Here is a 22511-nt window from a genome sequence, read left to right on the forward strand (position 1 = left end):
TCCGAAACCTGTTGATCTTCCAGCTGAAGGAGTTGACCCCGACCGAGTGTTGCAGACTGGCACATTCCAAGGTCCAAGACTACGTGTTGAGGGACGCGCTGAAGCTTGGGGCAGCTGCCGCCAAGGCGCGGTGGGGAAAGACCACTGTGTAAGATCGGCCTGCCGAAAGAAGAACAGGGGGCCCATACAGACGTTTTTTTGGGCTCTGCTGATGCCTCAGCCAAATATATGTATATATACAAGATTGAAAAAATGCACAGGATTGTAAAGGACAAGAATAAAGTCGAATCTGTGTTTGTAAATATGGACATATGTATGGCATGATCCAATGTACAGACCATCAAATCATTTATGAATAAAGTATATTTTTGAAATAAAAAAAAAAAAAAAAGTTCCTCCAGAGGGCTCCCTGCTGCTCGTGGTTTGCAACTGCAGACGTCACAGCACACCAACAGGCAGACTTCTCTGAAGAAGAAGAAGAAGAAGAAGGTGTATTTTGGAGAAAGAGAACACTTGGCGCTGTTACCAGACAAAAAAAGAGGGCTTCTCCTTCATCCTCGTGAGCTGCAGCCCTGCGGTCAGGTTCCGCAAAGTGCTGCTTTCAGATACACGCCAAGCAGGCCGAGATGCAAAGAGCAACCGCCACTCGTCTGAAGCAGCACCCGCGAGCCCTGTCTGACCGGTAGGGCCTTTCCTTAGTGCTGACCTGCTCGGATGCGTTGCTGTTCAACTTGTGCAACTGTGGAAGTGGCACACCCCGTGCAGGCCAGATTTCATGAAGAGGAAACGAAGAGAAGTCCACAGGCAGTTTTCCGACAGGAATGGAAGACTCCTTCGTCCGGACGTTGACATAGTAAGTTGTCATCGAGCAGTTTAGAGCGCCGCTTCGCGGGAAAACTTTGCTTGAAAGGAGTCATAGAGATGTACGTCACGGAAAGAGACCCTTCGGTCGGACCTTTCCGACCAGATATCCCATCCCAATCTAGTCGTACCTGCCGGCACCCGGGCCATATCCCTCCAAACCCTTCCTATTCATATAGCCACCCAGGTGCCTTTTAAATGTTGCAATTGTACTCGCCTCCGCCACTTCCTCTGGCAGCTCATTCCATACACGTACCACCCTCTGTGTGAAAAAGGTGCCCCTTAGTTCTCTTTCATATCTTTTCCCTCTCACCCTAAACCTCTGCCCCTCTAGTGCTGGTCTCCCGCACCCCAGGGAAAAGACTTTGTCTATTTATCCGATCTATACGCCTCATGATTTTATATCACCCATACAAATATCTCAGCAAGGGGCCCAGCAATCACTTTCTTAGCTTCCCCCAGACCTGATCAGGTCCTGGGCATTGATCCACTTGTACGCGCTTCAAGGCATCCAGCATTCCTCCTCTGCAATGTGGACAATTTTCAAGATGTCACCATCCATTTCCCTATATTCTATACTTCTCCCTACATTCTATCCTTTTCCACAGTAAACACTGATGCAAAATACTCGTTTAGTATCGGCCCAGCCTCTCCTGCGGCTCGACACAAAGGCCGCTGTGCTGATCCTCGAGGGGCCCTCTTCTCTCCCTAGTCACCCTTTTGTCCTTATAATGTATTTGCAAAAACCCTTTGGATTTTCCTTAACTCTCTCTGCCAAAGCTATCTCAGGTCCCCTTTTTACCCTCCTGATTTCCCTACTGTCTTTACACTCTTGTACGGATTCACTCGATCTATCCTGTCTATACCTGACATGTGCTTCCTTCTTTTCCTGAAGCAAACCCTCATTTTCTTAGGCTCTTTGGTAAACGGAAGCACCTCCCTTCTTGCCTGCATGGAGTGCTGAGCAAAGGATCTTAGTGCGCTGTGACGTGGCTCTCCAGTAGCGGAGCCATCGAGACAAAGAAGTGAAAGGCTTTGCCGAATGTTGCCTGCCAAGCGCAAGACATACCGGGCTTTGCCGCGCTCCTGACGCCACGGCTCTGCGGCACCGCGAGTGGGCCGTGTCTCTGCACGGGCCAGAGCCCAGCATGTAACGGGCGAGGTGCGTGATTGTGGATTGAAAGCCGATATCCTGGCCTCACTCGAGCTGCAGCTTTCTGACGAGGGTTGCTCTGTGGCTCGCAGCACCTTGAAAACCGGCCTATTTGGGCACGCGGTATGAGCCTCGGCTGTCGGCTGGCCTTCTTAGCGCAGTAGGCAGCGCGTCAGTCTCGTAATCTGAAGGTCCTGAGTTTAATCCTCAGAGAAGGCAAGACTGTGGCCTTTGTCACCTTACGCGTTTTCTTTCTCTCCGCGGGCAATAATATTTGCTTTGGACGGCTTCACGCCTGCTTTGAACTGACCACACCAGAGCAAACGCGTCGCCGGAAGGTTTAACATCTGGGCGACACGTGCTCAACTTGTTTTTCTGCACAGCATTTTGTAAACTCACCATCGTGCTATCTGTGCAGCAGCAAAGACTGGAGCCACACGCAGGGTTCACGCGAGGGTCACACTGCTTGCGTCTCCCCAGGAAAAGCACTGTGGAGAATGTGGGCATCGATCCCACTACCTCTCGCATGCAAAGCGAGCGCTCTACCATTTGAGCTAATTCCCCTAAACTGTACACTTGCTTAGCCCCCATGGTGTTTCGGAAGGATGAGCTGAGAGCAGCAGGCGATTTCCTCTCGAGATTGCACGCTGTATTCAACCGAACAACGCGACGCGACTATCGACACATCCGAGCAGCAGCAGCAGCAGCACGTGCGCGAAGTCTTCTGGAAAACACGGTGCCGCCGAAAGAATCGCCAGCGAGACGCTCTGAGATTCCAGAATCCAAACGAACCGATCGGCGCCAGCAGTCACAACAAGTGTGAGGTAGCACTCGAGAGCGCTGTCTGACTGATTGGAGACTTGCGACACGTTCAAGTGAGTGCTGACTGACTGCGTGGATGTTGTGTTCCTCCAGAGGGCTCCCTGCTGCTCGTGGTTTGCAACTGCAGACGTCACAGCACACCAACAGGCAGACTTCTCTGAAGAAGAAGAAGAAGAAGAAGAAGGTGTATTTTGGAGAAAGAGAACACTTGGCGCTGTTACCAGACAAAAAAAGAGGGCTTCTCCTTCATCCTCGTGAGCTGCAGCCCTGCGGTCAGGTTCCGCAAAGTGCTGCTTTCAGATACACGCCAAGCAGGCCGAGATGCAAAGAGCAACCGCCACTCGTCTGAAGCAGCACCCGCGAGCCCTGTCTGACCGGTAGGGCCTTTCCTTAGTGCTGACCTGCTCGGATGCGTTGCTGTTCAACTTGTGCAACTGTGGAAGTGGCACACCCCGTGCAGGCCAGATTTCATGAAGAGGAAACGAAGAGAAGTCCACAGGCAGTTTTCCGACAGGAATGGAAGACTCCTTCGTCCGGACGTTGACATAGTAAGTTGTCATCGAGCAGTTTAGAGCGCCGCTTCGCGGGAAAACTTTGCTTGAAAGGAGTCATAGAGATGTACGTCACGGAAAGAGACCCTTCGGTCGGACCTTTCCGACCAGATATCCCATCCCAATCTAGTCGTACCTGCCGGCACCCGGGCCATATCCCTCCAAACCCTTCCTATTCATATAGCCACCCAGGTGCCTTTTAAATGTTGCAATTGTACTCGCCTCCGCCACTTCCTCTGGCAGCTCATTCCATACACGTACCACCCTCTGTGTGAAAAAGGTGCCCCTTGGTTCTCTTTCATATCTTTTCCCTCTCACCCTAAACCTCTGCCCCTCTAGTGCTGGTCTCCCGCACCCCAGGGAAAAGACTTTGTCTATTTATCCGATCTATACGCCTCATGATTTTATATCACCCATACAAATATCTCAGCAAGGGGCCCAGCAATCACTTTCTTAGCTTCCCCCAGACCTGATCAGGTCCTGGGCATTGATCCACTTGTACGCGCTTCAAGGCATCCAGCATTCCTCCTCTGCAATGTGGACAATTTTCAAGATGTCACCATCCATTTCCCTATATTCTATACTTCTCCCTACATTCTATCCTTTTCCACAGTAAACACTGATGCAAAATACTCGTTTAGTATCGGCCCAGCCTCTCCTGCGGCTCGACACAAAGGCCGCTGTGCTGATCCTCGAGGGGCCCTCTTCTCTCCCTAGTCACCCTTTTGTCCTTATAATGTATTTGCAAAAACCCTTTGGATTTTCCTTAACTCTCTCTGCCAAAGCTATCTCAGGTCCCCTTTTTACCCTCCTGATTTCCCTACTGTCTTTACACTCTTGTACGGATTCACTCGATCTATCCTGTCTATACCTGACATGTGCTTCCTTCTTTTCCTGAAGCAAACCCTCATTTTCTTAGGCTCTTTGGTAAACGGAAGCACCTCCCTTCTTGCCTGCATGGAGTGCTGAGCAAAGGATCTTAGTGCGCTGTGACGTGGCTCTCCAGTAGCGGAGCCATCGAGACAAAGAAGTGAAAGGCTTTGCCGAATGTTGCCTGCCAAGCGCAAGACATACCGGGCTTTGCCGCGCTCCTGACGCCACGGCTCTGCGGCACCGCGAGTGGGCCGTGTCTCTGCACGGGCCAGAGCCCAGCATGTAACAGGCGAGGTGCGTGATTGTGGATTGAAAGCCGATATCCTGGCCTCACTCGAGCTGCAGCTTTCTGACGAGGGTTGCTCTGTGGCTCGCAGCACCTTGAAAACCGGCCTATTTGGGCACGCGGTATGAGCCTCGGCTGTCGGCTGGCCTTCTTAGCGCAGTAGGCAGCGCGTCAGTCTCGTAATCTGAAGGTCCTGAGTTTAATCCTCAGAGAAGGCAAGACTGTGGCCTTTGTCACCTTACGCGTTTTCTTTCTCTCCGCGGGCAATAATATTTGCTTTGGACGGCTTCACGCCTGCTTTGAACTGACCACACCAGAGCAAACGCGTCGCTGGAAGGTTTAACATCTGGGCGACACGTGCTCAACTTGTTTTTCTGCACAGCATTTTGTAAACTCACCATCGTGCTATCTGTGCAGCAGCAAAGACTGGAGCCACACGCAGGGTTCACGCGAGGGTCACACTGCTTGCGTCTCCCCAGGAAAAGCACTGTGGAGAATGTGGGCATCGATCCCACTACCTCTCGCATGCAAAGCGAGCGCTCTACCATTTGAGCTAATTCCCCTAAACTGTACACTTGCTTAGCCCCCATGGTGTTTCGGAAGGATGAGCTGAGAGCAGCAGGCGATTTCCTCTCGAGATTGCACGCTGTATTCAACCGAACAACGCGACGCGACTATCGACACATCCGAGCAGCAGCAGCAGCAGCACGTGCGCGAAGTCTTCTGGAAAACACGGTGCCGCCGAAAGAATCGCCAGCGAGACGCTCTGAGATTCCAGAATCCAAACGAACCGATCGGCGCCAGCAGTCACAACAAGTGTGAGGTAGCACTCGAGAGCGCTGTCTGACTGATTGGAGACTTGCGACACGTTCAAGTGAGTGCTGACTGACTGCGTGGATGTTGTGTTCCTCCAGAGGGCTCCCTGCTGCTCGTGGTTTGCAACTGCAGACGTCACAGCACACCAACAGGCAGACTTCTCTGAAGAAGAAGAAGAAGAAGAAGGTGTATTTTGGAGAAAGAGAACACTTGGCGCTGTTACCAGACAAAAAAAGAGGGCTTCTCCTTCATCCTCGTGAGCTGCAGCCCTGCGGTCAGGTTCCGCAAAGTGCTGCTTTCAGATACACGCCAAGCAGGCCGAGATGCAAAGAGCAACCGCCACTCGTCTGAAGCAGCACCCGCGAGCCCTGTCTGACCGGTAGGGCCTTTCCTTAGTGCTGACCTGCTCGGATGCGTTGCTGTTCAACTTGTGCAACTGTGGAAGTGGCACACCCCGTGCAGGCCAGATTTCATGAAGAGGAAACGAAGAGAAGTCCACAGGCAGTTTTCCGACAGGAATGGAAGACTCCTTCGTCCGGACGTTGACATAGTAAGTTGTCATCGAGCAGTTTAGAGCGCCGCTTCGCGGGAAAACTTTGCTTGAAAGGAGTCATAGAGATGTACGTCACGGAAAGAGACCCTTCGGTCGGACCTTTCCGACCAGATATCCCATCCCAATCTAGTCGTACCTGCCGGCACCCGGGCCATATCCCTCCAAACCCTTCCTATTCATATAGCCACCCAGGTGCCTTTTAAATGTTGCAATTGTACTCGCCTCCGCCACTTCCTCTGGCAGCTCATTCCATACACGTACCACCCTCTGTGTGAAAAAGGTGCCCCTTAGTTCTCTTTCATATCTTTTCCCTCTCACCCTAAACCTCTGCCCCTCTAGTGCTGGTCTCCCGCACCCCAGGGAAAAGACTTTGTCTATTTATCCGATCTATACGCCTCATGATTTTATATCACCCATACAAATATCTCAGCAAGGGGCCCAGCAATCACTTTCTTAGCTTCCCCCAGACCTGATCAGGTCCTGGGCATTGATCCACTTGTACGCGCTTCAAGGCATCCAGCATTCCTCCTCTGCAATGTGGACAATTTTCAAGATGTCACCATCCATTTCCCTATATTCTATACTTCTCCCTACATTCTATCCTTTTCCACAGTAAACACTGATGCAAAATACTCGTTTAGTATCGGCCCAGCCTCTCCTGCGGCTCGACACAAAGGCCGCTGTGCTGATCCTCGAGGGGCCCTCTTCTCTCCCTAGTCACCCTTTTGTCCTTATAATGTATTTGCAAAAACCCTTTGGATTTTCCTTAACTCTCTCTGCCAAAGCTATCTCAGGTCCCCTTTTTACCCTCCTGATTTCCCTACTGTCTTTACACTCTTGTACGGATTCACTCGATCTATCCTGTCTATACCTGACATGTGCTTCCTTCTTTTCCTGAAGCAAACCCTCATTTTCTTAGGCTCTTTGGTAAACGGAAGCACCTCCCTTCTTGCCTGCATGGAGTGCTGAGCAAAGGATCTTAGTGCGCTGTGACGTGGCTCTCCAGTAGCGGAGCCATCGAGACAAAGAAGTGAAAGGCTTTGCCGAATGTTGCCTGCCAAGCGCAAGACATACCGGGCTTTGCCGCGCTCCTGACGCCACGGCTCTGCGGCACCGCGAGTGGGCCGTGTCTCTGCACGGGCCAGAGCCCAGCATGTAACGGGCGAGGTGCGTGATTGTGGATTGAAAGCCGATATCCTGGCCTCACTCGAGCTGCAGCTTTCTGACGAGGGTTGCTCTGTGGCTCGCAGCACCTTGAAAACCGGCCTATTTGGGCACGCGGTATGAGCCTCGGCTGTCGGCTGGCCTTCTTAGCGCAGTAGGCAGCGCGTCAGTCTCGTAATCTGAAGGTCCTGAGTTTAATCCTCAGAGAAGGCAAGACTGTGGCCTTTGTCACCTTACGCGTTTTCTTTCTCTCCGCGGGCAATAATATTTGCTTTGGACGGCTTCACGCCTGCTTTGAACTGACCACACCAGAGCAAACGCGTCGCTGGAAGGTTTAACATCTGGGCGACACGTGCTCAACTTGTTTTTCTGCACAGCATTTTGTAAACTCACCATCGTGCTATCTGTGCAGCAGCAAAGACTGGAGCCACACGCAGGGTTCACGCGAGGGTCACACTGCTTGCGCCTCCCCAGGAAAAGCACTGTGGAGAATGTGGGCATCGATCCCACTACCTCTCGCATGCAAAGCGAGCGCTCTACCATTTGAGCTAATTCCCCTAAACTGTACACTTGCTTAGCCCCCATGGTGTTTCGGAAGGATGAGCTGAGAGCAGCAGGCGATTTCCTCTCGAGATTGCACGCTGTATTCAACCGAACAACGCGACGCGACTATCGACACATCCGAGCAGCAGCAGCAGCAGCACGTGCGCGAAGTCTTCTGGAAAACACGGTGCCGCCGAAAGAATCGCCAGCGAGACGCTCTGAGATTCCAGAATCCAAACGAACCGATCGGCGCCAGCAGTCACAACAAGTGTGAGGTAGCACTCGAGAGCGCTGTCTGACTGATTGGAGACTTGCGACACGTTCAAGTGAGTGCTGACTGACTGCGTGGATGTTGTGTTCCTCCAGAGGGCTCCCTGCTGCTCGTGGTTTGCAACTGCAGACGTCACAGCACACCAACAGGCAGACTTCTCTGAAGAAGAAGAAGAAGAAGAAGGTGTATTTTGGAGAAAGAGAACACTTGGCGCTGTTACCAGACAAAAAAAGAGGGCTTCTCCTTCATCCTCGTGAGCTGCAGCCCTGCGGTCAGGTTCCGCAAAGTGCTGCTTTCAGATACACGCCAAGCAGGCCGAGATGCAAAGAGCAACCGCCACTCGTCTGAAGCAGCACCCGCGAGCCCTGTCTGACCGGTAGGGCCTTTCCTTAGTGCTGACCTGCTCGGATGCGTTGCTGTTCAACTTGTGCAACTGTGGAAGTGGCACACCCCGTGCAGGCCAGATTTCATGAAGAGGAAACGAAGAGAAGTCCACAGGCAGTTTTCCGACAGGAATGGAAGACTCCTTCGTCCGGACGTTGACATAGTAAGTTGTCATCGAGCAGTTTAGAGCGCCGCTTCGCGGGAAAACTTTGCTTGAAAGGAGTCATAGAGATGTACGTCACGGAAAGAGACCCTTCGGTCGGACCTTTCCGACCAGATATCCCATCCCAATCTAGTCGTACCTGCCGGCACCCGGGCCATATCCCTCCAAACCCTTCCTATTCATATAGCCACCCAGGTGCCTTTTAAATGTTGCAATTGTACTCGCCTCCGCCACTTCCTCTGGCAGCTCATTCCATACACGTACCACCCTCTGTGTGAAAAAGGTGCCCCTTAGTTCTCTTTCATATCTTTTCCCTCTCACCCTAAACCTCTGCCCCTCTAGTGCTGGTCTCCCGCACCCCAGGGAAAAGACTTTGTCTATTTATCCGATCTATACGCCTCATGATTTTATATCACCCATACAAATATCTCAGCAAGGGGCCCAGCAATCACTTTCTTAGCTTCCCCCAGACCTGATCAGGTCCTGGGCATTGATCCACTTGTACGCGCTTCAAGGCATCCAGCATTCCTCCTCTGCAATGTGGACAATTTTCAAGATGTCACCATCCATTTCCCTATATTCTATACTTCTCCCTACATTCTATCCTTTTCCACAGTAAACACTGATGCAAAATACTCGTTTAGTATCGGCCCAGCCTCTCCTGCGGCTCGACACAAAGGCCGCTGTGCTGATCCTCGAGGGGCCCTCTTCTCTCCCTAGTCACCCTTTTGTCCTTATAATGTATTTGCAAAAACCCTTTGGATTTTCCTTAACTCTCTCTGCCAAAGCTATCTCAGGTCCCCTTTTTACCCTCCTGATTTCCCTACTGTCTTTACACTCTTGTACGGATTCACTCGATCTATCCTGTCTATACCTGACATGTGCTTCCTTCTTTTCCTGAAGCAAACCCTCATTTTCTTAGGCTCTTTGGTAAACGGAAGCACCTCCCTTCTTGCCTGCATGGAGTGCTGAGCAAAGGATCTTAGTGCGCTGTGACGTGGCTCTCCAGTAGCGGAGCCATCGAGACAAAGAAGTGAAAGGCTTTGCCGAATGTTGCCTGCCAAGCGCAAGACATACCGGGCTTTGCCGCGCTCCTGACGCCACGGCTCTGCGGCACCGCGAGTGGGCCGTGTCTCTGCACGGGCCAGAGCCCAGCATGTAACGGGCGAGGTGCGTGATTGTGGATTGAAAGCCGATATCCTGGCCTCACTCGAGCTGCAGCTTTCTGACGAGGGTTGCTCTGTGGCTCGCAGCACCTTGAAAACCGGCCTATTTGGGCACGCGGTATGAGCCTCGGCTGTCGGCTGGCCTTCTTAGCGCAGTAGGCAGCGCGTCAGTCTCGTAATCTGAAGGTCCTGAGTTTAATCCTCAGAGAAGGCAAGACTGTGGCCTTTGTCACCTTACGCGTTTTCTTTCTCTCCGCGGGCAATAATATTTGCTTTGGACGGCTTCACGCCTGCTTTGAACTGACCACACCAGAGCAAACGCGTCGCTGGAAGGTTTAACATCTGGGCGACACGTGCTCAACTTGTTTTTCTGCACAGCATTTTGTAAACTCACCATCGTGCTATCTGTGCAGCAGCAAAGACTGGAGCCACACGCAGGGTTCACGCGAGGGTCACACTGCTTGCGCCTCCCCAGGAAAAGCACTGTGGAGAATGTGGGCATCGATCCCACTACCTCTCGCATGCAAAGCGAGCGCTCTACCATTTGAGCTAATTCCCCTAAACTGTACACTTGCTTAGCCCCCATGGTGTTTCGGAAGGATGAGCTGAGAGCAGCAGGCGATTTCCTCTCGAGATTGCACGCTGTATTCAACCGAACAACGCGACGCGACTATCGACACATCCGAGCAGCAGCAGCAGCAGCACGTGCGCGAAGTCTTCTGGAAAACACGGTGCCGCCGAAAGAATCGCCAGCGAGACGCTCTGAGATTCCAGAATCCAAACGAACCGATCGGCGCCAGCAGTCACAACAAGTGTGAGGTAGCACTCGAGAGCGCTGTCTGACTGATTGGAGACTTGCGACACGTTCAAGTGAGTGCTGACTGACTGCGTGGATGTTGTGTTCCTCCAGAGGGGAGGGAGCAGAGGCTACCTGACATATGCAGGGCAGCCCAAAGTGTGCCGAACCTGCGGGAAGTCGGGACACGTGGCGGTGGATTGCAAAGTGACCATCTGCAGGAACTGCAAACAGGAGGGTCACTTGACAAAGGACTGTCGGGAGGAAAAGAGCTGCAACCTGTGCGGGGAGGCGGGCCACATGTACAAGGCCTGCCCAAGACGAGGAGCCGCCACCTACGCACAGATGGCCGGAGGTGGCAACACGAGCCGCGGACCGACAAAGTCTAACGAGGTACCGCGAATCAGCAAAGGAACGGTGCCTGGAGGCACCCAGAAGGAAGGGAAAGTTGTAGAGGAGCAGGCAGCAGACAGCGGGGAGATGCAGCAGGCGACCCAAGCTCCTGCAAGACAGACAGAGGAAATGGAAGAGGAGGGATCAAAGGAGGCAGAGCAGTGGATTATCGTTAAAAACAGGAAAAGGAAACCTCTCGAGGGCCCCAAAGCCACCAAGCGAAGGGGGAAGAGACACCTCCAAGAGGAGGATACAGGCAGCTCCTCCGAGGGTGAGGACGGGCGCAAGAAGGGTCGCCTCCGGAGGAAGAGGCAGAGCGCCGTGGGGAGAAAGGAGGGCAACACCGCCCAAGAAGGAAAAGACGATCCCTCTGAGGGGATGGGTGAAGGCCTCCCCCTACCCGGTGAGAACCAAGGGGTACCCACCGGCCCACAGCTCCAGGGAACTGGGAGCAGCGTCCCAGTGACAGCCCTGATGTCAGATGGAGAACGGGGCGATGCGGACCCTGGGTCTGACACGATGACACCAGAGCGGGGAAATGACTCCAGCGTGGAGCCGGACAACTACCTCAGCCCTGGGAAGGTCCAGCAGTTTGCTGTCACCACGGGGATGCACGCAGCTACCCCACTGGAGCAAGACCAGAAGAAAATGGACACTGGTAACCCCGCAAACTGTTAAAATGGGGTTTAAGATTGCCAGCATAAATGTGCGTAGCATTAAAGCGGCTACGCGATGTGTTTCAACGCTGGCCTTCCTGGCCAACGTCAAAGCCGATGTCCTGTTTCTGCAGGAGTGCGGGATACCGCACCTCAGCAGTTACAGGAGATGGTCGAGCTTGTGGGCCCACGGGCCGTCAGTGTGGTCGGGGGGCAACGATAGCCGCGCCTCCGGCCTGGGTATCCTGTTGCGGGGAGGCAACTTCACCATCTCCGAGGTTAAGGAGGTGGTGGGCGGGCGCCTCCTCGTCGTGGACGTCAAATACAGAAACGCTCCCGTGAGACTAATCAACGTGTACGCCCCAGTGGGTAAGAGTGAACGGTTGGCCGTCCTGCAACAGCTTCCACTGCTGCTGGCTACGTCCAGGCCGGTCATTCTGGCCGGAGACTTCAACTGCATCATTGATGCTGATGGACGATCCGGCGGGGGGGACAGTAAACCGGACGCTACGTCCAGGGCCCTGATGGAAACGGTCAAAGACGCCAAGCTGCACGACGTCTTCAGCGCCCCTGCAGACGGAGCGCAGCGTAGATACACCTGGTCACGGGCAGACGGGTCTATCCGCTCAAGGATAGATTACCTGTTTGTGTCCCGAACGCTCTCGGTCAGATCCACCGACGTCAAGCCGGTGTTCTTCTCTGACCACTGCCTCCTGCTGGCCGACTGTCACCTACAGGACGAACAGCGGGCGGGCAAGGGAACGTGGAAACTGAACACTAAGCTGTTGACCCCGGGAAACATCGAAGAGCTCAAGAGGGATTACGCAGGTTGGAGAACCGTGAAGCCCCTCTTTGAGTCTCCAGCGGACTGGTGGGAAACGGTAAAAGGGAACATCAAGAGGTTCTTTATTCTCAAAGGTGTCCAGGAGGCGAGAGAGAGGCGGGGAAAACTGTCCCAGCTCCAGGAAAGTATGCAGAACCTGCTCCTGCTGCAGACGATGGGGGTGGATGTCACGGAGGACCTCAAGGAGGTGAAGGGCCAGCAAGCCTCGCTCTTCGCCTCGGAGGCCTCCAGGATAATCTTCCGGTCCAGGGTCCGCTCGGTGGAGCAGGACGAGACGTGCTCACGTTTCTTCTTCCAGAAGGTGCACAAAGAGAGCTCCGTGCTCAGCAGCCTGAAGAAAGAAGATGGCTCGGTAACGTCATCTCAGGCTGACGTCATGAGGATCAGCAAATCCTTCTACGCCAGCCTGTATGACTCGAAGCCGACCGACAGCGCGGCCTCCCAGTCGTTCCTGTCCTCTATCACGGAGGTCCTAGATGACGGAACACGAGAGAGGCTGGACCAGCCGCTATCTCTGGATGAACTGACCAAGGCCCTCGAGTCCTTCGAAAAGAATAAAACTCCCGGAAGCGACGGCTTACCGGTCGAGGTTTATTCCGCTCTTTGGGACTTGATCGGCCAGGACCTGCTGGAGGTGTATGTCAGTATGCTCCGGGCAGGTACCATGAGTGAATCCATGAGGAAAGGCATCATCACCCTCGTCTACAAGCGGAAGGGGGAGAGGGAGGAAATTAGAAATTGGAGACCGATCTCACTGTTAAATGCAGACTACAAAATCCTGTCAAAGGTCATCGCCAACCGGGTCAGGTCTGCTCTGGGATCGGTGATCCACCCGGACCAAACCTGTGCTGTACCGGGCAGGAAGATCTCTGAGAGTCTCGCACTCCTCAGGGATACGATCGCCTACGTGCAGGACAGGGGGGTGGACACCTGCCTCATCAGCCTGGACCAGGAGAAAGCCTTTGACAGGATATCGCATACATATATGAGGGATGTCCTCTCCAAAATGGGCTTTGGGGAGGGAATCGGAAATTGGATCAGACTGCTCTACACCAACATTGTCAGTGCAGTCTCAATCAATGGGTGGGAATCAGATAGCTTCCCTGTAAGATCTGGAGTCAGGCAGGGATGCCCCCTCTCACCCGCCTTGTTTGTGTGTTGCATAGAGCCATTTGCCGAATCCATCAGGAAGGATGCGAGCCTGAGAGGGGTGACTATTCCTGGCAGCGGGGGCCTGCAGGTTAAGGCCTCCCTGTACATGGATGACGTCGCTGTTTTCTGCTCGGATCCGCTGTCCGTGCACAGACTCGTGTGCATCTGCGACCAGTTCGAACGGGCCTCGGGGGCCAAGGTAAACCGAGGCAAGAGCGAGGCCATGCTCTTCGGGAACTGGGCCGACCAATCCTCTATCCCCTTCACCGTCAGGACTGACCACCTGAAGGTGCTGGGTATTTGGTTCGGGGGGGCTGGGGCGTGCGCCAAGACCTGGGAGGAGCGGATCAGGAAGATGAGACAGAAACTAGGCAGATGGGGGCAACGGTCGCTCTCCATCGCGGGAAAAAACCTGGTCATCAGGTGTGAGGTACTCTCAGTATTGCTATATGTGGCACAGGTCTGGCCTATCCCCAGGACCTGTGCCGCCGCAGTCACCCGGGCCATCTTCCAATTCATTTGGAGATCAAAGATGGACCGGGTCCGAAGAGACTCTATGTACAAAGACCGGTGCAATGGGGGAAAAAACACGCCCAATGCCACCCTCACCCTGATGGCCACCTTTGTGTGTGGCTGCATCAAGCTGTGCGTGGATCCCCGGTACGCAAACACCAAGTGTCACTACGTACTGAGGTTCTACCTGTCCCCGGTGTTGCGAAGGATGGGCCTGGCCTCGCTGCCGCGGAACGCTCCGAGTAGTTGGACCGTTCCGTATCACCTGTCCTTCGTGGAGATATTTATGAGGAAAAACACCTTTGACCACAAGTCCATCAGGAAGTGGTCAGCACGTAGCGTCCTTGAGACCCTTCGGGAAAAGGAGAGGGCGGATCCTGTCGAGCGGTTCCCTGAGCAGACTGTCAAAGCCATTTGGCAGAATGCCTCATCGCCAGAACTTTCCAACAAGCACCAAGACGTGGCTTGGCTGGTGGTGAGAAGGGCTCTGCCTGTGAGATCCTTTATGCACGCCCGGACTCTCTGCCGCACCGCACGCTGCCCTCGAAGTGGCTGCGGGGGGGACGAGACTGTCACACACCTCCTTCTGGAATGTGCCTATGCAGAGGAAGTCTGGAGAGGAATGCAGTGGTGCTTGTCGAGGTTCGTCCCGAGCAGCCCCGTGACGCGGGACTCCGTGCTCTACGGCCTGTTCCCCGGGACTCACACCGAGACGAACATTAACTGCGCCTGGAGGATCATCAACTCGGTGAAGGACGCTCTCTGGGCGGTCCGAAACCTGTTGATCTTCCAGCTGAAGGAGTTGACCCCGACCGAGTGTTGCAGACTGGCACATTCCAAGGTCCAAGACTACGTGTTGAGGGACGCGCTGAAGCTTGGGGCAGCTGCCGCCAAGGCGCGGTGGGGAAAGACCACTGTGTAAGATCGGCCTGCCGAAAGAAGAACAGGGGGCCCATACAGACGTTTTTTTGGGCTCTGCTGATGCCTCAGCTAAATATATGTATATATACAAGATTGAAAAAATGCACAGGATTGTAAAGGACAAGAATAAAGTCGAATCTGTGTTTGTAAATATGGACATATGTATGGCATGATCCAATGTACAGACCATCAAATCATTTATGAATAAAGTATATTTTTGAAATAAAAAAAAAAGTTCCTCCAGAGGGCTCCCTGCTGCTCGTGGTTTGCAACTGCAGACATCACAGCACACCAACAGGCAGACTTCTCTGAAGAAGAAGAAGGTGTATTTTGGAGAAAGAGAACACTTGGGGCTGTTACCAGACGAAAAAAGAGGGCTTCTCCTTCATCCTCGTGAGCTGCAGCCCTGCGGTCAGGTTCCGCAAAGTGCTGCTTTCAGATACACGCCAAGCAGGCCGAGATGCAAAGAGCAACCGCCACTCGTCTGAAGCAGCACCCGTGAGCCCTGTCTGACCGGTAGGGCCTTTCCTAAGTGCTGACCTGCTCGGATGCGTTGCTGTTCAACTTGTGCAACTGTGGAAGTGGCACACCCCGTGCAGGCCAGATTTCATGAAGAGGAAACGAAGAGAAGTCCACAGGCAGTTTTCCGACAGGAATGGAAGACTCCTTCGTCCGGACGTTGACATAGTAAGTTGTCATCGAGCAGTTTAGAGCGCCGCTTCGCGGGAAAACTTTGCTTGAAAGGAGTCATAGAGTCATAGAGATGTACGTCACGGAAAGAGACCCTTCGGTCGGACCTTTCCGACCAGATATCCCATCCCAATCTAGTCGTACCTGCCGGCACGCGGGCCATATCCCTCCAAACCCTTCCTATTCATATAGCCACCCAGATGCCTTTTAAATATTGCAATTGCACTCGCCTCCGCCACTTCCTCTGGCAGCTCATTCCATACACGTACCACCCTCTGTGTGAAAAAGGTGCCCCTTAGTTCTCTTTCATATCTTTTCCCTCTCACCCTAAACCTCTGCCCTCTAGTGCTGGTCTCCCGCACCCCAGGGAAAAGACTTTCTCTCTTTATCCGATCTATACGCCTCATGATTTTATATCAACCATACAAATATCTCAGCAAGGGGCCCAGCAATCACTTCCTTAGCTTCCCCCAGACCTGATCAGGTCCTGGGCATTGATCCACTTGTACGCGCTTCAAGGCATCCAGCATTCCTCCTCTGCAATGTGGACAATTTTCAAGATGTCACCATCCATTTCCCTATATTCTATACTTCTCCCTACATTCTATCCTTTTCCACAGTAAACACTGATGCAAAATACTCGTTTAGTATCGGCCCAGCCTCTCCTGCGGCTCGACACAAAGGCCGCTGTGCTGATCCCCGAGGGGCCCTATTCTCTCCCTAGTCACCCTTTTGTCCTTATAATGTATTTGCAAAAACCCTTTGGATTTTCCTTAACTCTATCTGCCAAAGCTATCTCAGGTCCCCTTTTTACCCTCCTGATTTCCCTACTGTCTTTACACTCTTGTACGGATTCACTCGATCTATCCTGTCTATACCTGACAAGTGCTTCCTTCTTTTCCTGAAGCAAACCCTCATTTTCTTAGGCTCTTTGGTAAACGGAAGCACCTCCCTTCTTGCCTGCATGGAGTGCTGAGCAAAGGATCTTAGTGCGCTGTGACGTGGCTCTCCAGTAGCGGAGCCATCGAGACAAAGAAGTGAAAGGCTTTGCCGAATGTTGCCTGCCAAGCGCAAGACATACCGGGCTTTGCCGAGCTCCTGACGCCACGGCTCTGCGGTACCGCGAGTGGGCCGTGTCTCTGCACGGGCCAGAGCCCAGCATGTAACGGGCGAGGTGCGTGATTGTGGATTGAAAGCCGATATCCTGGCCTCACTGGAGCTGCAGCTTTCTGACGAGGGTTGCTCTGTGGCTCGCGGCACCTTGAAAACAGGCCTATTTGGGCACGCGGTATGAGCCTCGGCTGTCGGCTGGCCTTCTTAGCGCAGTAGGCAGCGCGTCAGTCTCATAATCTGATAGGCCCTGAGTTCAATCCTCAGAGAAGGCAAGACTGTGGCCTTTGTCACCGGGCGTGTTTTCTTTCTCTCCGCGGGCAATAATAATTGCTTTGGACGGCTTCACGCCTGATTTGAACTGACCACACCAGAGCAAACGCGTTGCTGGAAGGTTTAACATCTGGGCGACACGTGCTCAACTTTTTTTTCTGCACAGCATTTTGTGAACTCACCATCGTGCTATCTGTGCAGCAGCAAAGACTGGAGCCACACGCAGGGTTCACGCGAGGGTCACACTGCTTGCGTCTCAAGCGTGTCCCCAGGAAAAGCACTGTGGAGAATGTGGGCATCGATCCCACTACCTCTCGCATGCTAAGCGAGCGCTCTACCATTTGAGCTAATTCCCCTACAATGTGCACTTGCTTAGCCCCCATGGTGCTTCGGAACGATGAGCTGAGAGCAGCAGGCGATTTCCTCTCGAGATTGCACGCTGTATTCAACCGAACAACGCGACGCGACTATCGACACATCCGAGCAGCAGCAGCAGCACGTGCGCGAAGTCTTCTGGAAAACACAGTGCCGCCGAAAGAATCGCCAGCGAGACGCTCTGAGATTCCAGAATCCAAACGAACCGATCGGCGCCAGCAGTCACAACAAGTGTGAGGTAGCACTCGAGAGCGCTGTCTGACTGATTGGAGACTTGCGACACGTTCAAGTGAGTGCTGACTGACTGCGTGGATGTTGTGTTCCTCCAGAGGGACCGGTGGATCGGACGGTGTTTGTGAAGAAAGTTCTGCTGGAGTGTTGCGGCCTTGCAGCCGCAGACGTGTACTGCCTGCAGGATTTCCCTGGGGCAGGCTACTTCGATGTGACCTTCAGAAGCGTGAAGCAGTGCGAACAGCTCCTGAAGGTCTTCAAGGAGAAGGAAGGGGAGCCGCTGTTCTCCATCTTGTCGGCGACGCCATTGTGTGTGCTTCCTGCACAGAGGAACCGGGTTGTTACAATCCATATGTACAACCCCTACGTTCCAGCGGCTGATGTCCTGACCTTCCTGGGAAGGTACGTCCAAGTCGAGGGAGAAGCCACCGATGTGATCGACCCCTTTGGGATCTGGACCAGTAAGAGGCAGGTCAAGGTAACTCTGAGGGCCGATGACAGTGGGAACATCCTCCACCCACCCTCGAGCTTCGCAATCGGAGGGAGCAGAGGCTACCTGACATATGCAGGGCAGCCCAAAGTGTGCCGAACCTGCGGGAAGTCGGGACACGTGGCGGTGGATTGCAAAGTGACCATCTGCAGGAACTGCAAACAGGAGGGTCACTTGACAAAGGACTGTCGGGAGGAAAAGAGCTGCAACCTGTGCGGGGAGGCGGGCCACATGTACAAGGCCTGCCCAAGACGAGGAGCCGCCACCTACGCACAGATGGCCGGAGGTGGCAACACGAGCCGCGGACCGACAAAGTCTAACGAGGTACCGCGAATCAGCAAAGGAACGGTGCCTGGAGGCACCCAGAAGGAAGGGAAAGTTGTAGAGGAGCAGGCAGCAGACAGCGGGGAGATGCAGCAGCCGACCCAAGCTCCTGCAAGACTGACGGAGGAAATGGAAGAGGAGGGATCAAAGGAGGCAGAGCAGTGGATTATCGTTAAAAACAGGAAAAGGAAACCTCTCGAGTGCCCCAAAGCCACCAAGCGAAGGGGGAAGAGACACCTCCAAGAGGAGGATACAGGCAGCTCCTCCGAGGGTGAGGACGGGCGCAAGAAGGGTCGCCTCCGGAGGAAGAGGCAGAGCGCCGTGGGGAGAAAGGAGGGCAACACCGCCCAAGAAGGAAAAGACGATCCCTCTGAGGGGATGCGTGAAGGCCTCCCCCTACCCGGTGAGAACCAAGGGGTACCCACCGGCCCACAGCTCCAGGGAACTGGGAGCAGCGTCCCAGTGACAGCCCTGATGTCAGATGGAGAACGGGGCGATGCGGACCCTGGGTCTGACACGATGACACCAGAGCGGGGAAATGACTCCAGCGTGGAGCCGGACAACTACCTCAGCCCTGGGAAGGTCCAGCAGTTTGCTGTCACCACGGGGATGCACGCAGCTACCCCACTGGAGCAAGACCAGAAGAAAATGGACACTGGTAACCCCGCAAACTGTTAAAATGGGGTTTAAAATTGCCAGCATAAATGTGCGTAGCATTAAAGCGGCTACGCGATGTGTTTCAACGCTGGCCTTCCTGGCCAACGTCAAAGCCGATGTCCTGTTTCTGCAGGAGTGCGGGATACCGCACCTCAGCAGTTACAGGAGATGGTCGAGCTTGTGGGCCCACGGGCCGTCAGTGTGGTCGGGGGGCAACGATAGCCGCGCCTCCGGCCTGGGTATCCTGTTGCGGGGAGGCAACTTCACCATCTCCGAGGTTAAGGAGGTGGTGGGCGGGCGCCTCCTCGTCGTGGACGTCAAATACAGAAACGCTCCCGTGAGACTAATCAACGTGTACGCCCCAGTGGGTAAGAGTGAACGGTTGGCCGTCCTGCAACAGCTTCCACTGCTGCTGGCTACGTCCAGGCCGGTCATTCTGGCCGGAGACTTCAACTGCATCATTGATGCTGATGGACGATCCGGCGGGGGGGACAGTAAACCGGACGCTACGTCCAGGGCCCTGATGGAAACGGTCAAAGACGCCAAGCTGCACGACGTCTTCAGCGCCCCTGCAGACGGAGCGCAGCGTAGATACACCTGGTCACGGGCAGACGGGTCTATCCGCTCAAGGATAGATTACCTGTTTGTGTCCCGAACGCTCTCGGTCAGATCCACCGACGTCAAGCCGGTGTTCTTCTCTGACCACTGCCTCCTGCTGGCCGACTGTCACCTACAGGACGAACAGCGGGCGGGCAAGGGAACGTGGAAACTGAACACTAAGCTGTTGACCCCGGGAAACATCGAAGAGCTCAAGAGGGATTACGCAGGTTGGAGAACCGTGAAGCCCCTCTTTGAGTCTCCATCGGACTGGTGGGAAACGGTAAAAGGGAACATCAAGAGGTTCTTTATCCTCAAAGGTGTCCAGGAGGCGAGAGAGAGGCGGGGAAAACTGTCCCAGCTCCAGGAAAGTATGCAGAACCTGCTCCTGCTGCAGACGATGGGGGTGGATGTCACGGAGGACCTCAAGGAGGTGAAGGGCCAGCAAGCCTCGCTCTTCGCCTCGGAGGCCTCCAGGATAATCTTCCGGTCCAGGGTCCGCTCGGTGGAGCAGGACGAGACGTGCTCACGTTTCTTCTTCCAGAAGGTGCACAAAGAGAGCTCCGTGCTCAGCAGCCTGAAGAAAGAAGATGGCTCGGTAACGTCATCTCAGGCTGACGTCATGAGGATCAGCAAATCCTTCTACGCCAGCCTGTATGACTCGAAGCCGACCGACAGCGCGGCCTCCCAGTCGTTCCTGTCCTCTATCACGGAGGTCCTAGATGACGGAACACGAGAGAGGCTGGACCAGCCGCTATCTCTGGATGAACTGACCAAGGCCCTCGAGTCCTTCGAAAAGAATAAAACTCCCGGAAGCGACGGCTTACCGGTCGAGGTTTATTCCGCTCTTTGGGACTCGATCGGCCAGGACCTGCTGGAGGTGTATGTCAGTATGCTCCGGGCAGGTACCATGAGTGAATCCATGAGGAAAGGCATCATCACCCTCGTCTACAAGCGGAAGGGGGAGAGGGAGGAAATTAGAAATTGGAGACCGATCTCACTGTTAAATGCAGACTACAAAATCCTGTCAAAGGTCATCGCCAACCGGGTCAGGTCTGCTCTGGGATCGGTGATCCACCCGGACCAAACCTGTGCTGTACCGGGCAGGAAGATCTCTGAGAGTCTCGCACTCCTCAGGGATACGATCGCCTACGTGCAGGACAGGGGGGTGGACACCTGCCTCATCAGCCTGGACCAGGAGAAAGCCTTTGACAGGATATCGCATACATATATGAGGGATGTCCTCTCCAAAATGGGCTTTGGGGAGGGAATCGGAAATTGGATCAGACTGCTCTACACCAACATTGTCAGTGCAGTCTCAATCAATGGGTGGGAATCAGATAGCTTCCCTGTAAGATCTGGAGTCAGGCAGGGATGCCCCCTCTCACCCGCCTTGTTTGTGTGTTGCATAGAGCCATTTGCCGAATCCATCAGGAAGGATGCGAGCCTGAGGGGGGTGACTATTCCTGGCAGCGGGGGCCTGCAGGTTAAGGCCTCCCTGTACATGGATGACGTCGCTGTTTTCTGCTCGGATCCGCTGTCCGTGCACAGACTCGTGTGCATCTGCGACCAGTTCGAACGGGCCTCGGGGGCCAAGGTAAACCGAGGCAAGAGCGAGGCCATGCTCTTCGGGAACTGGGCCGACCAATCCTCTATCCCCTTCACCGTCAGGACTGACCACCTGAAGGTGCTGGGTATTTGGTTCGGGGGGGCTGGGGCGTGCGCCAAGACCTGGGAGGAGCGGATCAGGAAGATGAGACAGAAACTAGGCAGATGGGGGCAACGGTCGCTCTCCATCGCGGGAAAAAACCTGGTCATCAGGTGTGAGGTACTCTCAGTATTGCTATATGTGGCACAGGTCTGGCCTATCCCCAGGACCTGTGCCGCCGCAGTCACCCGGGCCATCTTCCAATTCATTTGGAGATCAAAGATGGACCGGGTCCGAAGAGACTCTATGTACAAAGACCGGTGCAATGGGGGAAAAAACACGCCCAATGCCACCCTCACCCTGATGGCCACCTTTGTGTGTGGCTGCATCAAGCTGTGCGTGGATCCCCGGTACGCAAACACCAAGTGTCACTACGTACTGAGGTTCTACCTGTCCCCGGTGTTGCGAAGGATGGGCCTGGCCTCGCTGCCGCGGAACGCTCCGAGTAGTTGGACCGTTCCGTATCACCTGTCCTTCGTGGAGAAATTTATGAGGAAAAACACCTTTGACCACAAGTCCATCAGGAAGTGGTCAGCACGTAGCGTCCTTGAGACCCTTCGGGAAAAGGAGAGGGCGGATCCTGTCGAGCGGTTCCCTGAGCAGACTGTCAAAGCCATTTGGCAGAATGCCTCATCGCCAGAACTTTCCAACAAGCACCAAGACGTGGCTTGGCTGGTGGTGAGAAGGGCTCTGCCTGTGAGATCCTTTATGCACGCCCGGACTCTCTGCCGCACCGCACGCTGCCCTCGAAGTGGCTGCGGGGGGGACGAGACTGTCACACACCTCCTTCTGGAATGTGCCTATGCAGAGGAAGTCTGGAGAGGAATGCAGTGGTGCTTGTCGAGGTTCGTCCCGAGCAGCCCCGTGACGCGGGACTCCGTGCTCTACGGCCTGTTCCCCGGGACTCACACCGAGACGAACATTAACTGCGCCTGGAGGATCATCAACTCGGTGAAGGACGCTCTCTGGGCGGTCCGAAACCTGTTGATCTTCCAGCTGAAGGAGTTGACCCCGACCGAGTGTTGCAGACTGGCACATTCCAAGGTCCAAGACTACGTGTTGAGGGACGCGCTGAAGCTTGGGGCAGCTGCCGCCAAGGCGCGGTGGGGAAAGACCACTGTGTAAGATCGGCCTGCCGAAAGAAGAACAGGGGGCCCATACAGACGTTTTTTTGG

General features: G+C 54.3%; 10 non-coding genes across 10 annotated transcripts; 5 read left to right on the forward strand and 5 right to left on the reverse strand.

The window, feature by feature from the left end:
• The first annotated feature begins 2160 nt into the window (after positions 1-2160).
• Positions 2161-2233, forward strand: trnat-cgu (transfer RNA threonine (anticodon CGU)). Its single transcript has one exon. It is a non-coding gene; the product is annotated as a tRNA-Thr (tRNA).
• A 272-nt stretch (positions 2234-2505) lies between these two features.
• On the reverse strand, positions 2506-2578 carry trnaa-ugc (transfer RNA alanine (anticodon UGC)). The gene has a single exon. It is a non-coding gene; the product is annotated as a tRNA-Ala (tRNA).
• Positions 2579-4691: 2113 nt separating this feature from the next.
• trnat-cgu (transfer RNA threonine (anticodon CGU)) lies at positions 4692-4764 on the forward strand. Its single transcript has one exon. It is a non-coding gene; the product is annotated as a tRNA-Thr (tRNA).
• Positions 4765-5036: 272 nt separating this feature from the next.
• trnaa-ugc (transfer RNA alanine (anticodon UGC)) lies at positions 5037-5109 on the reverse strand. The gene has a single exon. It is a non-coding gene; the product is annotated as a tRNA-Ala (tRNA).
• A 2110-nt stretch (positions 5110-7219) lies between these two features.
• trnat-cgu (transfer RNA threonine (anticodon CGU)) lies at positions 7220-7292 on the forward strand. Its single transcript has one exon. It is a non-coding gene; the product is annotated as a tRNA-Thr (tRNA).
• A 272-nt stretch (positions 7293-7564) lies between these two features.
• Positions 7565-7637, reverse strand: trnaa-ugc (transfer RNA alanine (anticodon UGC)). Its single transcript has one exon. It is a non-coding gene; the product is annotated as a tRNA-Ala (tRNA).
• Positions 7638-9747: 2110 nt separating this feature from the next.
• Positions 9748-9820, forward strand: trnat-cgu (transfer RNA threonine (anticodon CGU)). The gene has a single exon. It is a non-coding gene; the product is annotated as a tRNA-Thr (tRNA).
• Positions 9821-10092: 272 nt separating this feature from the next.
• trnaa-ugc (transfer RNA alanine (anticodon UGC)) lies at positions 10093-10165 on the reverse strand. Its single transcript has one exon. It is a non-coding gene; the product is annotated as a tRNA-Ala (tRNA).
• A 6717-nt stretch (positions 10166-16882) lies between these two features.
• On the forward strand, positions 16883-16956 carry trnam-cau (transfer RNA methionine (anticodon CAU)). Its single transcript has one exon. It is a non-coding gene; the product is annotated as a tRNA-Met (tRNA).
• A 281-nt stretch (positions 16957-17237) lies between these two features.
• Positions 17238-17310, reverse strand: trnaa-agc (transfer RNA alanine (anticodon AGC)). Its single transcript has one exon. It is a non-coding gene; the product is annotated as a tRNA-Ala (tRNA).
• Positions 17311-22511: the final 5201 nt, after the last annotated feature.

Source organism: Chiloscyllium punctatum, chromosome 5, assembly GCF_047496795.1.
Source record: "Chiloscyllium punctatum isolate Juve2018m chromosome 5, sChiPun1.3, whole genome shotgun sequence".
Taxonomy (NCBI): Eukaryota; Metazoa; Chordata; class Chondrichthyes; order Orectolobiformes; family Hemiscylliidae; genus Chiloscyllium; species Chiloscyllium punctatum.